At 45.4% G+C, this 15,898-nt stretch overlaps 1 protein-coding gene across 5 annotated transcripts in view; it reads left to right on the top strand.

The window, feature by feature from the left end:
• Positions 1 to 15,898, top strand: part of CUEDC1 (CUE domain containing 1) — a 79,570-nt gene that overhangs the window by 17,679 nt on the left and 45,993 nt on the right. For 4 of the 5 annotated variants that reach the window (XM_089494056.1, XM_089494058.1, XM_089494060.1 and 1 more), the window contains one exon: positions 5,671 to 5,796. The gene's annotated coding sequence lies outside the window, so the exon portion shown is untranslated. Of the gene's footprint in view, positions 1 to 5,670; positions 5,797 to 9,804; positions 9,831 to 15,898 lie in introns of those variants that run through there. The other variant, XM_089494061.1, reaches the window with a different exon arrangement.

A 15,898-nucleotide genomic window follows, 5' to 3' on the forward strand; every position in this document is an offset into this window, starting at 1 on the left:
CTCGGGTTACGAAATTAATTCGTTCCGCGGCGCCGTTCGTAACCCGATACATTTTGCAACCCGAAAAGGCTTTCCGTTAGCGCTGGAAAGCCGCTAGCCGCGCTTCGGATTTGAATTTCACGCCGAAATGATTTTCGTAACCCGAAAAATCTTTCGTTACCCGGAACAGTTTTTTCCAATCTAACTTTTTCGTACCCCGGAAATTTCGTAACGCGATCAATTCGTATCCCGGGGTACCACTGTATAGAAATATAAATGCCGTTGCTATTCAGTTTTGATTTATACTGCCAATTGAGGCTTGTTCGAGAGAAAGGTGGGGTATAAATCATATAAGTACATAACTCTCCTGGCACAGCCATGCACAGCCCTGAGCATAAGGGACATCCGCTCCTTGACTCTCCTTCCGGTTCAGACGCTCTGCTCCTGAGCTGCCTGCCCTTCTTCGGCAGGACCAGCTGTTGGGGCGGATGAGTAGATAATTCATGTCAGCAGCTGGCATGATGGATTTTGTGTTTTTAATCCTGGGGAAATAGAGACTGCCGCCTGAGCAATTCCGTTCCACGGTAACCTTGTCAGCCTGCAACCCTTCAGGACGATGGGGATGTGTCGGTATTGCTTGGTCGCCTGACAGCTTGTGGCTTTCTTCGGTGCTGGATGCCCTGCCGTCCTGCCTGGTAGGAGGCTCGGCGCAAAGATGTGAGTGGCTGAGCATCGAAGGGAATTGAAATCTCATTGCAGATTGCTTCCACTTCACTCTGCATCTGACAAGGCCTGGCATGCTCTTGGTCAATGGTGAATTTGTCTCCCTGTGCAACCCTGGCTTCTTTAATAACACAGGCCTGTTACAGACTGCCAAAATAAAGCTGCTTCGGGTCTCTTTGGAGGTATGCTGTTTAAATGATGCATGGGTCCTAAGAGTCTGGAGGTCGCACCAAAGCCATGCTCCAGCCCTAAGGACTAGAGTGCAGCTTTGGTGCATCTTCCGGATTCTTAGGATGCATGCATCATTTAAACAACATACCTCCAAAGAGACCCGAAGCAGCTTTATTTTGGCAGTCTGTAACAGGCCACAGGTTTGCAATTGAGGGTGTGTCTGCAGTGCAGAAGTAATCCAGTTTGACACTACTTTGCCATGGCTCCATCCTATGGGATTTGTCACTTGTGGCACCAGAGCTCTCTGACATAGAAGGCTATATATGGCCTGTTACAGACAGGCCAAAATAAAGCTGCTTCGAGTCACTTTGGAGATATGGTATTTCAATGATGCATGCGTCCTAAGAGTCCAAAAGCCGCACCAAAGCTGCACTCCAGTCCTTAGAACTGGCGCATGGCTTTGGTGTGCCTTTTGGCCTCTTAGGATGCATGCATCATTGAAATACCATACCTCCAAAGTGACTCGAAGCAGCTTTATTTTGGCCTGTCTGTAACAGGCCTATAATAGCTCGCGAAACTACAGATCCCAGAATCCCATAGCATTGAGTCATGGCGGTTAAATCAATCTCAAACTCCATTATTTCAGCTGTACACATGCAACCTAAAACAAACTTTTTTACACTATTGGTTACGACTAAACATTTCATGCCAAAGGAAAACCTTTACCCAGCTGTTTTTAGTGTGGTTTCGGGTGCTATATTCAAAAAGCACCATAAAAATATCGTCCCACATCAAGTTCTTTCACAAATTCAATATTCTTGATCAGCTTTGGTTAAGTGCCGACGCTGATGCAGTTTAAGCATCCACGGATTTTGGTATCTGCGGAGGGTCCTGGAACCAAACCTCGGGGGATACCGTGTCCACAGTAAATACACCCCTGTTTGTTATTAATAATAAATAATAACAAGCAAGGAAACATATCTAAAATAGAACTTGGCTAAAAAGAAGAAGGAGATATTAGTGACCGAACCTTTCTTTGGCTTTGGCTGTCAGTGGCTGAACGGATCAAGGTGACCTGGCACAATTCTCTTTCCTCACAATGGTCTCCTAGCAGCTGCCTTGTTTCGCTTCCCTGGTACACACTGGAGAAGAGGTGGTTGTCGCCCTTGTTATGTGTGTTGTGTTCAGCCAGGTGTGATCAGAGAAGGTAGGTCTGTACTCAGCCGCACACAAGACTTGTTCCTTCTGCACTTGGCATTGCCTGGTGAGTTAAAAAACCAAAACAGTCTAATCTAGTGATTCTCAAGCTTTGGTCTCCCAGATGTTTTGGATTGCAACTCCCAGAAACCCCAACCAGTTTGACCAACAGCCAGGAATTCTGGGAGCTGAAGTCCAAAACATCTGGAGGACCAAAGTTTGGAAACAGCATGGTCTGTGTTGGGGTGAGGAACCTTTGGAGCTCCATACCTCTTGCTCTACCACTCCTTTGCAATTGGCATGTTGTCAGAGTTTGGAAAAGTTGCTTTTTAGAGCCCAAGACCTAGGATCTCCCAGCCTCTGGCCTATGCAGGCTCCAAGGCAGCCTATTATTATTATTATTATTATTATTATTATTATTATTATTAATCATTTATTTCATTTTTATGCTGCCTTTCTTCCAAAGAAGAGATCCAAGGCAGCTCACAAAATAAAGCCTATAGCATTTAAAAAACAGGGCACATTGTTTATACAGGTGGAGTCTCACTTCTCCAAAACCCTTGGACTAGAAGTGTTCTGTATTTGAGTAGAGAGCCAGAATGGTATAATGGTTTGAGCATTGACTTGGACTTTGGAGACCAGGGTTCAAATTCTCATTTGTCATTGGATACTCATTGGACACTCATTTGACCATGGACACTCATAGGCCTGTTCCAGACTGCCAAAATAAAGCTGCTTGGGGTCTCTTTGGAGGTATGCTATTTAAATGATGCATGGGTCCTAAGACTCCGGAGGTCGCGCCAAAGCCACACTCCATTCCTAAGCACTGGAGTGCAGCTTTGGTGCAGCTTCTGGATTCTTAGGATGCTCGCGCCAAAGCCACACTCCATTCCTAAGCACTGGAGTGCAGCTTTGGTGCAGCTTCTGGATTCTTAGGACGCTCGTGCCAAAGCCACACTCCATTCCTAAGCGCTGGAGTGCAGCTTTGGTGCAGCTTCTGGATTCTTAGGATGCTTGCGCCAAAGCCACACTCCATTCCTAAGCACTTGAGTGCAGCTTTGGTGCAGCTTCCGGATTCTTAGGGTGCATGCATCATTTAAACAGCATACCTCCAAAGAGACCCGAAGCAGCTTTATTTTGGCAGTCTGTAACAGGCCATAGTCATTGGACACTCATTTGACCATGGACACTCATTGGATAAGTCACATACTCTCAGCCCTAGAGGAAGGCAATAGCAAACCCTTTCTGAACAAATCTTGCCAAGAAAACCCCATGATAGGTTAACCTCAGCATTGCCATAAGTTGGAAACGACTTGAAGGCACACAACAACAGATGTGACATAATGAGGTTTTGCACATGCATCCTAGTTTGCATCTGAAATTATAGATGGTATATAACCTAAGTTCAATACATGGCTTGGCTTCAACATGCTGTGCCAGTTTACTGCTTTCAGAAACAGTGAGAGCTTCTGTCCCACAGCTTATGTTGGTGGCAGATCCATATGGTTTTGGCTTTTGCACATGACATGGGAGGGATACCACCTTATGCTTTGACTCAGGTAGCATACTTTCATGGGATGGCCTTGATCACTGCTATTGTTGCTATTAGGAATAAGAACTGTTACCATTGCTGCAGGTTGTTTGCCTCTGGCCTTTCTCCTGGCAGGTTAGATAAGTGGCGTATGGTTGTATCGGCTGTGCAGATATAGTCATTTTGATGGCTTTTATTGGACCGCGTCTGGATTGGCAAACCTGTTATGGGCTGTGGGCTTCATGTCTCGTTTCCCTTCCGGTGCCAGGAAAGGTTAGCATCCCTGCCGTCCGGGTTGAAAACAATTGCCACTTGATATGAGTGTTAGAAAATAAAGACATATCAGTGTTAGTATTCCTCCTCTCTTATCCGGATCTGTGCAGCAGCCGAAAAATTTGGCCGAAGTCCCTTTTGAGAAATGCAAACATGCGGAAGGGGGACCGTGTCTTAGGCGTAGCCCTTCTGTTGTCTTCCGAGCGTTAATTCAGACACGCAACGGCAACTGCCCCTTTAATTAATGGTTCCTTTCCAGACAGCTGGTGTAATTCCATCCCTTTTTAATCCCCTCTGCCTCCTATTTGCATATGGCTTAGTCAATGACCTCTTCTTCCTTGGAGAAATGCAGAATGCAGGGGTTCCAGCATTGCACTTCAGATACAGTTCTCTCTTTTTAGTGACTTGATGTTGTTCAGTAAGGCCTGTTACAGACAGGCCAAAATAAAGCTGCTTCGAGTCACTTTGGAGGTATGGTATTTCAATGATACATGCGTCCTAAGAATCCAAAGGCCGCACCAAAGCCACGCTCCAGTCCTAAGGACTGGAGTGCAGCTTTGGTGAAGCTTCCAGACTGTTAGGACTCATGCATCATTGAAATACCATACCTCCAAAGTGACTTGAAGCAGCTTTATTTTGGCTGTCTGTAACAGGCCCAAGAGAGGAGAATGCGTAGGCTTTGGAGCTACACAGAACTCTTCTGGAGCATCAAAGCTTGCACATCCTTTTTGACATCTTGCAGCAGCTTACTTTTCCTATTACCTCTATGAGGTGAAAGAGACAACTCACGTGTGAGAAAGATGACTCCGGTCGAATGGTAAAATATCTTGATGACATTTTATTCTCTCGGCTATAGCCGATTTCAGTAGCTCTGTTTGGACACTCCGATCCAACTTTTAGTAAGGTGCACTTCCGTTTAAAAATCATTGTGCAGATATGATTTTGCACATACAAGTTGCGTCTCTCTTATCCGAAATGCTTGGGACCCAAAGCATTTTGGGTTTTGAGTTTTTCTGGAATTTGGAACGCCTGCGTTTGCATGCATGTACATAAGGAGATGTTTTGGAGATGGGGCCCAAGTCTAAACACAAAATTCATTTATGGCCTGTTACAGACTGCCAAAATAAAGCTGCTTGGGGTCTCTTTGGAGGTATGCTATTTAAATGATGCATGGGTCCTAAGAGTCCGGAGGTCGTGCCAAAGCCACACTCCATTCCTAAGCACTGGAGTGCAGCTTTGGTGCAGCTTCTGGATTCTTAGGACGCATGCATCATTTAAACAGCATACCTCCAAAGAGACCCGAAGCAGCTTTATTTTGGCAGTCTGTAACAGGCCTATGTTTCATACACATCTTGTACATAGAGCCTGAAAGTTATTTTATACACAATATTTTCCAGACAAGGGCCTTTCCAGGCCTTTTTACCAAGGCTAGATTTAATACTTTTCCTCCTGAAATGCTCCCAAGGTAGATTTGTACACTGAACTGTCGGAAAGCAAAGGTGTCGCTATCTCAGTCACCCATATACTGTGCCATTTTTGTCGATGGCATGATGACAGCAGTGACGACAACAGTAATAATAGCATTGGCAATACTTCATTTATTTTTAATAAGCCACCGTTCTCTGGCTGACCACAGGTTCTAGTAATATGACATAAATCTTTGAACGATAACAGGGGCTATACAGCCAGAAGCAGTTTTACCCAGATGAAATTCCCATTGGATTGCTCAGGCCTTTGCTTGATCCTTTGTGAGCGCCCTGCGGTCTGAAATGTGTCTTCTTTTCCTCCTCTCTTAGTGAGCTTCTCTCCAGAGGATGGGCTTTCACGCTCCAGATTGAACACAACGCAACCCACAAGTGGAAAGTGGGCATCTTGCCAAGGCGATTCCTAAGGCGTTCCTGCTAACCAGTGCAAACTTGAAGGTAATTGCCTCATCAATATTTATAATCTCTATTTTGTTTCCAGATAATTGAAATAACACTATGACAGTAGCAACAAAACAATGTCATCTGTAGCTGTTGTATCGAAATCTTGAAAATGTGTACCTCAAATGCCCAGGTCTTAGAATCATAGCATCACAGAGTTGGAAGACACTGCAAGACATCTAGCCTAACCAATGCAGGACACACAACTAAGGCCTGTTAAAGACTGCCAAAATAAAGCTGCTTCGGGTCTCTTTGGAGGTATGCTCTTTAAATGATGCATGGGTCCTAAGAGTCCGGAGGTCGCGCCAAAGCCACACTCCATTCCTAAGCACTGGAGGGCAGCTTTGGTGCAGCTTCTGGATTCTTAGGATGCTCGCGCCAAAGCTACACTCCATTCCTAAGCGCTGGAGTGCAGCTTTGGTGCAGCTTCTGGATTCTTAGGATGCTCGCGCCAAAGCTACACTCCATTCCTAAGCGCTGGAGTGCAGCTTTGGTGCAGCTTCTGGATTCTTAGGATGCTCGCGCCAAAGCCACACTCCATTCCTAAGCACTGGAGGGCAGCTTTGGTGCAGCTTCTGGATTCTTAGGATGCTCGCGCCAAAGCCACACTCCATTCCTAAGCACTGGAGGGCAGCTTTGGTGCAGCTTCTGGATTCTTAGGATGCTCGCGCCAAAGCCACAATCCATTCCTAAGCGCTGGAGTGCAGCTTTGGTGCAGCTTCTGGATTCTTAGGATGCTCGCGCCAAAGCTACACTCCATTCCTAAGCGCTGGAGTGCAGCTTTGGTGCAGCTTCTGGATTCTTAGGATGCTCGCGCCAAAGCCACACTCCATTCCTAAGCACTGGAGGGCAGCTTTGGTGCAGCTTCTGGATTCTTAGGATGCTCGCGCCAAAGCCACACTCCATTCCTAAGCGCTGGAGTGCAGCTTTGGTGCAGCTTCTGGATTCTTAGGATGCTCGCGCCAAAGCCACACTCCATTCCTAAGCGCTGGAGTGCAGCTTTGGTGCAGCTTCTGGATTCTTAGGATGCTCGCGCCAAAGCTACACTCCATTCCTAAGCGCTGGAGTGCAGCTTTGGTGCAGCTTCTGGATTCTTAGGATGCTCGCGCCAAAGCCACACTCCATTCCTAAGCACTGGAGGGCAGCTTTGGTGCAGCTTCTGGATTCTTAGGATGCTCGCGCCAAAGCTACACTCCATTCCTAAGCGCTGGAGTGCAGCTTTGGTGCAGCTTCTGGATTCTTAGGATGCTCGCGCCAAAGCTACACTCCATTCCTAAGCGCTGGAGTGCAGCTTTGGTGCAGCTTCTGGATTCTTAGGATGCTCGCGCCAAAGCCACACTCCATTCCTAAGCACTGGAGGGCAGCTTTGGTGCAGCTTCTGGATTCTTAGGATGCTCGCGCCAAAGCTACACTCCATTCCTAAGCGCTGGAGGGCAGCTTTGGTGCAGCTTCTGGATTCTTAGGATGCTCGCGCCAAAGCTACACTCCATTCCTAAGCGCTGGAGGGCAGCTTTGGTGCAGCTTCTGGATTCTTAGGATGCTCGCGCCAAAGCCACACTCCATTCCTAAGCGCTGGAGTGCAGCTTTGGTGCAGCTTCCGGATTCTTAGGACCCATGTATCATTTAAATAGCATATCTCCAAAGAGACCCGAAGCAGCTTTATTTTGGCAGTCTGTAACAGGCCTAAGGCATCCCAAAAGAGGCGCATCCAACCTCTGTTTAAAGACGTCAGAAAATGGCAAATTCGCTACTTTCCAAGGCAGTCGGTTCAACTGACAGTTCTTACAGTCAAAACGTTATTCGAAGTATTTAAGTGGAATCTCTTATCTTGAAATTTTAAACCCCTGGTTCATGTTGTATTCTCTGGAGCAACAGAAAAAAGTTCGGTCCATCCTCTGGACCACCAATTATAAGTCAAAGACCTGTCATCATCATCATCAGATGATGCAGATGCCATCACCTCCGTATGGCATCTGCATCTGCCCCACGGTAGGGCTGGCCCTGCTGTAAGAAGGAGAAAACTATGGCCCTAATAATGCCAAGGCTGTGAGCCTGAAGATCACAACATTTAAGGATACTTACTGATAATATTGTACCGGTTATGTAAATGTCGCTTCTTAAAATACATGAGGGACTCTAGCTCTCTGGCAGAATGTGTGCTTTGTATGCAGAGAAGGTCATCAATCTATCCCCTGGTATCCCCAATAGAAAAAATGAGTTTGTAGTAGTGGTGTTTAGTATAAAGGAGCTGTCTGAGGTGTGGTGTGTCCCTTCCACTCATTTTCGACTTATGGAAACCCTGTCATGGGGTTTTCTTGGCATGCTTTATTCATAAGGTGGTTCTGAGGCTGAGAGAGTGTGACTTGCCCAAGGTTCCCCAGTGGGAACAAGGCCTAACACTCAAACCGCTATGCCATGCTGTGGCACCTGTTTGGAAAAGTGGGATTCAGCACCATTTGGAGTTCAATCTGAAACCCAGTTGTGAGTTGGGTCCCTGGCACCAGGCAGATGGGTTTTGGAGGCCCAAAGTTGACAACTGCCTGAACTATGGCCTGTTACAGACTGCCAAAATAAAGCTGCTTTGGGTCTCTTTGGAGGTATGCTATTTAAATGATTCATGGGTCCTAAGAGTCCGGAGGTTGCGCCAAAGCCACACTCCATTCCTAAGCACTGGAGTGCAGCTTTGGTGCAGCTTCCGGATTCTTAGGACCCATGCATCATTTAAACAGCATACCTCCAAAGAGACCCCAAGCAGCTTTATTTTGGCAGTCTGTAACAGGCCTATGAAATCCTTGGGAGTCTGCCTTCCATTGCTATATAGGGCATGATTCTGGCTCCTTGGCTTTCGCTCAGACTTGACACCTGCATATCTAGATAATGCTACAAGCATAGCTCAATTGTGGAGGTACTTCCACTTAGGAGAGACAATACTGAGACAAAAGGAGCAATGGCCTGGCTCAAGATAAGTCAGTTTTCTCAGTTCCTTGGTCCAGTTGCAGGGAAAATGAAATGCAGAAATATGGGATGGGTGACCCCTGGCTTGGGGAAAAAAAAAGTACTAGGAGTCTTAGTAGACCACAAGCTAAACATGGGTCAGTAGTGTGATGCAGCAGCTAAAAAAGCCAGTGGCCTGTTCCAGACTGCCAAAATAAAGCTGCTTCGGGTCTCTTTGGAGGTATGGTATTTTAATGATGCATGCATCCTAAGAATCCGGAAGCTGCACCAAAAGCTGCGCTCCGGTGCTTAGGAATGGAGTGTGGCTTTGGTGCAACCTCTGGACTCTTAGGACCCATGCATCATTTAAATAGCATACCTCCAAAGAGAACCCCAAGCAGCTTTATTTTGGCAGTCTGGAACAGGCCAATGTGATCCTAGGCTGTATTAATAGGAACAGAGTTTGAGGGACATAATAGTGCTTTGGTCAGACCTCACCTGGATGGAATACTATGTCGATTTTTGATGGATATGGACAAACTGGAATGTGTCCAGAAAATGGCAACCAAGATGATTTGGGCATTCCTGCATGGCAGTGGGCTGGACTTGTTGACCTTCGTGGTCCCTTCCATCTCGTAACTTTCAGTTCCATCATTCCTTTTCCCGTTATTCCTTTCCTTAGAAATTAATTGAAGGTGGATGCTCCCAGCTTTGATGGTTGCTTTGTCATAGACATGAAAAGGTTGGAGTTTACCCGAATGTGTGGCTTGAATGGAATAGCCCCTGAATTGTACCATTTGGCTTTGCCCGAGAAAATGAATGTTCTGCTGAGCGAAAGGTTGAAATGAAAGAAGAAGAAGAAGAAAGAAAGCAACATCTTTACAATTACACCTCCCTGTGGTTCCCTGCTCCCCCTTTCTACTTGAACATAGAGCATCACTGTAGCAAAGGCTTTATATTTTGCTCGTCTCCGGAAGAAGATCAGTGTAGCACAATTAATGTTTTAAAAATTGCTTTCCATTAAGGGCGGCTTTCCGCGGAGCCATTTCTGCTTATGAGACAGCGGGCGGATCATTAGCTACACATGCAGCATTACGGTGAGGTAATTTTAGACTAGATGCTTTCATGTACCCCTTCCATGGCTGTCTTTAGATGGTAGTATGCTTTCGATTCAGGGATGGGCAGACTTCAGGCCAGCGGTGGACCTTATATATTTGACACTGGATCATTTTTAAAAGACCCTCCATCTCTCTTCAACAGCCTTTTCTGCATCCGATGGAGTTGTTGGCCAGGTGCTGCTACATCTCAAAGGTGCTACATACCGATCCTGCTGACTTCACAGGGCTGTATCTTCGAATTCTGCCCCAGTTTCATGTTTGCAGGATCTGTTTTGTTGTTTTGTTAGAGCCTTAGGATCTGCCCACCGGCGCTTGGGTGCAAAACCGCATACCTTTAGAACTCAAGAAATGTGAATTCATAGAATCATAGAATCATAGAATCGTAGAGTTGGAAGAGACCACTAGGGCCATCCAGTCCAACCCCCTGCCATGCAGGAAATCCAAATCAAAGCATCCCTGACAGATGGCCATCCAGCCTCTGTTTAAAGACCTCCAAGGAAGGAGACTCCATCACCCTCCGAGGAAGGAGTGTGTTCCACTGTCAAACAGCCCTTACTGTCAGGAAGTTCCTCCTAATGTTCAGGTGGAATCTCTTTTCCTGTAGCTTGCATCCATTGTTCCAGGTCCTGTTCTCTGGAGCAGCAGAAAACAAGCTTGCTCCCTCCTCAATATGACATCCTTTCAAATATTTAAACAGGGCTATCATATCACCTCTTAACCTTCTTTTCTCCAGGCTAAACATCCCCAGCTCCCTAAGTCGTTCCTCATAGGGCATGGTTTCCAGACCCTTCACCATTTTGGTCGCCCTCCTTTGGACACATGGCTCCAGTTTCTCAATGTCCTTTTTGAATTGTGGCGCCCAGAACTGGACACAATATTCTAGGTGGGGCCTGACCAGAGCAGAATACAGTGGCACTATTACTTCTCTTGATCTAGACACTATACTTCTATTGATGCAGCCTAAAATAGCATTGGCCTTTTTAGCTGCCGCATCACACTGTTCACTCATGTTCAACTTGTGGTCTACTTGGACTCCTAGATCCCTTTCACACGTAGTTTCATTCAGCCAGGTGTCACCCATCCTATATCTGTGCATTTTATTTTTCCGCCCTAAGTGAATTTGTTGTGGCTATCAGAACCGAATGGTGGTCCCTTGCACTCCTTTCACCCCAATTTCCCTTGCCTTTTCTTTATTTCAGCGCTGTAATTTGGAGCAGCGTTGTTGCTGCTTAAGGTTAAACGACTGGGAACTTTAAATCATTGCTGAGCTGTTGCAGATCACCCAGAGAGCTGCCAGTAGCTCCAAATTTACATTCTGCCTATTTCACTTTCTTCTATATATATATATGAATCCAGGTCTTACTACCTTTAGCAGTTTCCTTGCTCATTCTGCTGAGTGGAGCAGACATTTTCCTCCAAAGCTCCTTCAAAACAGTGCTGTGTCAAAGTGACCTCAGACACCATTTGAAGACTCTTCTTAAAAGTCACTTATTTAATTTGTTGTTATATCTTTAACACCATGGAGGATGTCACTCTGGAATCTATCTGTCCATCCATCCATCCATCCATCCATCCATCCATCCATCCATCCATCATCTCCAGTGAGCCCTCCTTATCCATGCACTCTTCGTATATGGATCCAACCATCCATGGCTTTAAAAATACAAATTCCAAAAGGCAAACCTTTATTTTACCATTTTATGCCACTGGGTAACTCTGGATAAGCCACAGGCTTCCGGCCGCATAGGATGGCGGTGGCAAACCCCTCTGAATAAAGCTTGCCAAGAAAACTCAGAGTCGCCATAAGTTGGAAAGGACTTGAAGGCACACAACAACGTCAACAAACAACGGACCACCATTTCACTCTGCCATTGTATTTAATGGGACTTGAGCATCCATGGATTTTAGTATCCATGAGGGGTACTGGAATCAAACTTCAGGGGATACCAAGGGCCCACTCTGTCTGTCTGTCTGTCTGCCTGCCTGCCTGCCTGCCTGCCTGTCTTGTCTGTCTGTCTGTCTGTCTATCTATCTATCTATCTATCTATCTATCTATCTATCTATCTATCATCGTCTGTCTGTCTGTCTGTCTATCCATTCCTCTGTCTGTGAGCCTCTAAAACTTAAGCAAAGCAGTAGAAGACAGGGAGTCTTGGAGATGCCTTATCAACAGGGTCACCATGAGTTGAAGTCAACTCGAGGGGAGTTAACATCTATTTGTCTGTCTGTCTATCTATCTATCTATCTATCTATCTATCTATCTATCTATCTATCATCTGTCTGTCTATCTGTCTGTCTTCTATCTATCCATTCCTCTGTCTGTGAGCCTCTAAAACTTAAGCAAAGCAGTAGAAGACAGGGAGTCTTGGAGATGCCTTATCAACAGGGTCACCATGAGTTGAAGTCAACTCGAGGGGAGTTAACATCTATTTGTCTGTCTGTCTGTCTATCTATCTATCTATCTATCTATCTATCTATCTATCTATCTATCATCTGTCTGTCTATCTGTCTGTCTTCTATCTATCCATTCCTCTGTCTGTGAGCCTCTAAAACTTAAGCAAAGCAGTAGAAGACAGGGAGTCTTGGAGATGCCTTATCAACAGGGTCACCATGAGTTGAAGTCAACTCGAGGGGAGTTAACATCTATTTGTCTGTCTGTCTGTCTATCTATCTATCTATCTATCTATCTATCTATCTATCATCTGTCTGTCTATCTGTCTGTCTTCTATCTATCCATTCCTCTGTCTGTGAGCCTCTAAAACTTAAGCAAAGCAGTAGAAGACAGGGAGTCTTGGAGATGCCTTATCAACAGGGTCACCATGAGTTGAAGTCAACTCGAGGGGAGTTAACATCTATTTGTCTGTCTGTCTATCTATCTATCTATCTATCTATCTATCTATCTATCTATCATCTGTCTGTCTATCTGTCTGTCTTCTATCTATCCATTCCTCTGTCTGTGAGCCTCTAAAACTTAAGCAAAGCAGTAGAAGACAGGGAGTCTTGGAGATGCCTTATCAACAGGGTCACCATGAGTTGAAGTCAACTCGAGGGGAGTTAACATCTATTTGTCTGTCTGTCTGTCTATCTATCTATCTATCTATCTATCTATCTATCTATCATCTGTCTGTCTATCTGTCTGTCTTCTATCTATCCATTCCTCTGTCTGTGAGCCTCTAAAACTTAAGCAAAGCAGTAGAAGACAGGGAGTCTTGGAGATGCCTTATCAACAGGGTCACCATGAGTTGAAGTCAACTTGAGGGGAGTTAACATCTATTTGTCTATCTATCTATCTATCTATCTATCTATCTATCTATCTATCTATCTATCATCTGTCTGTCTATCTGTCTGTCTGTCTTCTATCTATCCATTCCTCTGTCTGTGAGCCTCTAAAACTTAAGCAAAGCAGTAGAAGACAGGGAGTCTTGGAGATGCCTTATCAACAGGGTCACCATGAGTTGAAGTCAACTCGAGGGGAGTTAACATCTATTTGTCTGTCTGTCTGTCTGTCTGTCTATCTATCCATCCATCAATCCGTCTATCCATCCATCCATCTGTCTGTGAACCCGCAAAATCTTAGCAGACCAGTAGAAGATAGGACATCTTGGAGATGAGTTATCCATAGGGTCACCATGAGTCAAGGTGAGTTAACAAGTGTCTGTCTATCTACCTATCTGTTATCTATCTATCTGTTATCTGTCTGTCTGTCTGTCTGTCTGTCTTTCTTATCTTTCTGTCCATCCATCCATCCATCCATCTAATCTATCTTGCTTCAGGCACCAAAATGGCTTGGACCGTTTCTCCCATTACATCCAGCTCTTTTTTCCCTCTTGCGCTGGTTTTTGGGCGAAGCCTGGGGGCACCCAAGTCCAACTGGCAGCAACTCAGAGTAAAGGCCATTGTGTATCTGTATATGTGTGTGCTTTAGAAAGGCCAGTCAAGTAAGCCCCAAAGAAAAACCCACACCCTGCTTTCTGTGTCCCACGTTGGCTCCCACAGCTGTTTGCATCTCCCCGTCTTTCGGTCCCAGTTGGCCGGTGGCCTGAATTAAGCTGTCGCAGCAGCTCTCTGGGTAATGATTAGCTTTAAATCTTTCTTGCAGGCCTTAATGGACAGAGGCCTTTTCTGCTTAAATAATTTACAGGGCCCATGAGTGCGCAAAGCCGCCCTCCATTCAAACGGCGCTCCTTTGGTTTCCATGGAAACGCGCAAAGTCTTTCGCCTTTTCCCTTGCCTTAGGCAAATCAATAGCCATTTATTCCTCTTCCTCCTCTTCTTTTCTTTCCCCCCATCGTGTTGCAAGGAGGCCTCAGAAGGGAAAGAGAACAAGGCCTGTCCAAAGACACCATCTCCTTTTGCACACTGTGGCATAACTCTGAGCTTGCCCTGTAGCTGTGGCTGCAAGCCGTTGGGAGGAATAAAGGAACAACTGCCTGAATTGTGCCTTGAAATGTATTTCACCGCTGCTTACCTTTATCCTTCCTGACTGAACAGGTGGCTCAAGATAATGAGGGAAAGGTTTAGGATTCGTGAAGGAACCTATTCACATGAGAGAAAGCAAGCATGCACCAATGCGCCAGCTCCATCCTCCTGTTTGTGGCATGATAGGAATAGCTACAGCTGTGAGACCTTTCAGGAGCAATGCTGCAAGGTCTGGTTTCCTTTGTAGAAGGGCATACCGACAATTCTTGGGGAGCATCTACACTGGAGAACTAATGGAGTTTGACACCAGAATAAGTGCTGTAGCTCCGTCCCGTGGTGTAGCTTCATAAGGTCTTTAGGCTTCTCTGACAAAGAGGGCTGGTGCCTCACAAATCTACGAATCCTGGGATTCTGTCGAACGAAGCCATAGCAATTAGAGTGGTATCTAACTGCATTATTTTTACAGTGCAGATGCACTTTGGGAGATCAGGGTGTGAAGCTCCACTCAAATGGAAGCCTTTGGGATGGCTCTGGGCCAGCCACACTCTTTCAGTTTCAGAAGAAGGCAGTGGCAAACCCCGCTCTCCTTAAATCTTAGCAAGAAAACCCTAGAAGAGTTTTGTTGACTTGAAGGCACAGAGCAACAAGAGTTGAGATGTGCCAGGATTTTGGACCATTGGGTTTTTTTTAAAGCAAACTTGATTCTCAATTGCCGAATCGATACGAAAATCAGAAAGCAAAATTAACACCTTGTAACTCAAGCACAGCGATAACTGTACTTCCAACTCCCATCAATTCATTTGAAGAAGTGGATTAAATTCCACAAGACCTCCTGCAAAAATAAAGCAGGTATTAGTCTCACCATTTTGTGACACGGTTCTTGAGTCAAAGCACATATCGGCCTGTTACAGACAGCCAAAATAAAGCTGCTTCGAGTCACAGTGGAGGTATGTTGTTTCAATGATGCACCATCCTAAGAGTCCAGAAGCCACACCAAAGCCATGATCCAGTCTTGAGCGTGGCTTTGGTGCAACGTCTGGACTCTTAGGATGCATGCATCATTGAAACACCATACCTCCACTGTGACTCGAAGCAGCTTTATTTTGGATGTCTGTAACAGGCCATCAAGTGGCATCCAAAACTGCATACTTTAGACTAAATGTATGAAAACGCATATTTTGGTGGCGGAGTGAATACTAAAATAACATGACTTTTCATAGAGGTTTGTTTTTAAACTTGCCGATGGAAACAACTGGACTGAATCCATTCATACTGCCAACCTCTCTTTTTTTTTTTTGTATTTTCATGTGCTAAAAATTGTAGGACACTTCAACTTTGAAAAAGAACCCTGCTCCCCATAATGTTTCCAAGGTATATAAGCTCTCTTGTCTCACTCTTCACATTCTTACTGCCCTCTCTTCCTCGAAACCTTATTTCATGTTTGAATTCCCCCAACTATTTGAAGAATGTTGTCCTAGTGAGATCAGATTCCTTTCCCATGCGGCGGATAGAGAGCCGGGCTGCAAGCCTCGGTGCTTTTCAATTAACTTGCCTTCACTTTTTCCTCTATTAATAGAGGTTTAATTTAGAAAGGTAGAGGACTTAAATTCCAACATCCGGGAGACACA

The sequence above is a fragment of the Sceloporus occidentalis genome, unplaced genomic scaffold (assembly GCF_023333645.1).
Source record: "Sceloporus occidentalis isolate IW3139 unplaced genomic scaffold, rSceOcc1.0.p SCAF_69, whole genome shotgun sequence".
Lineage (NCBI taxonomy): Eukaryota > Metazoa > Chordata > Lepidosauria > Squamata > Phrynosomatidae > Sceloporus > Sceloporus occidentalis.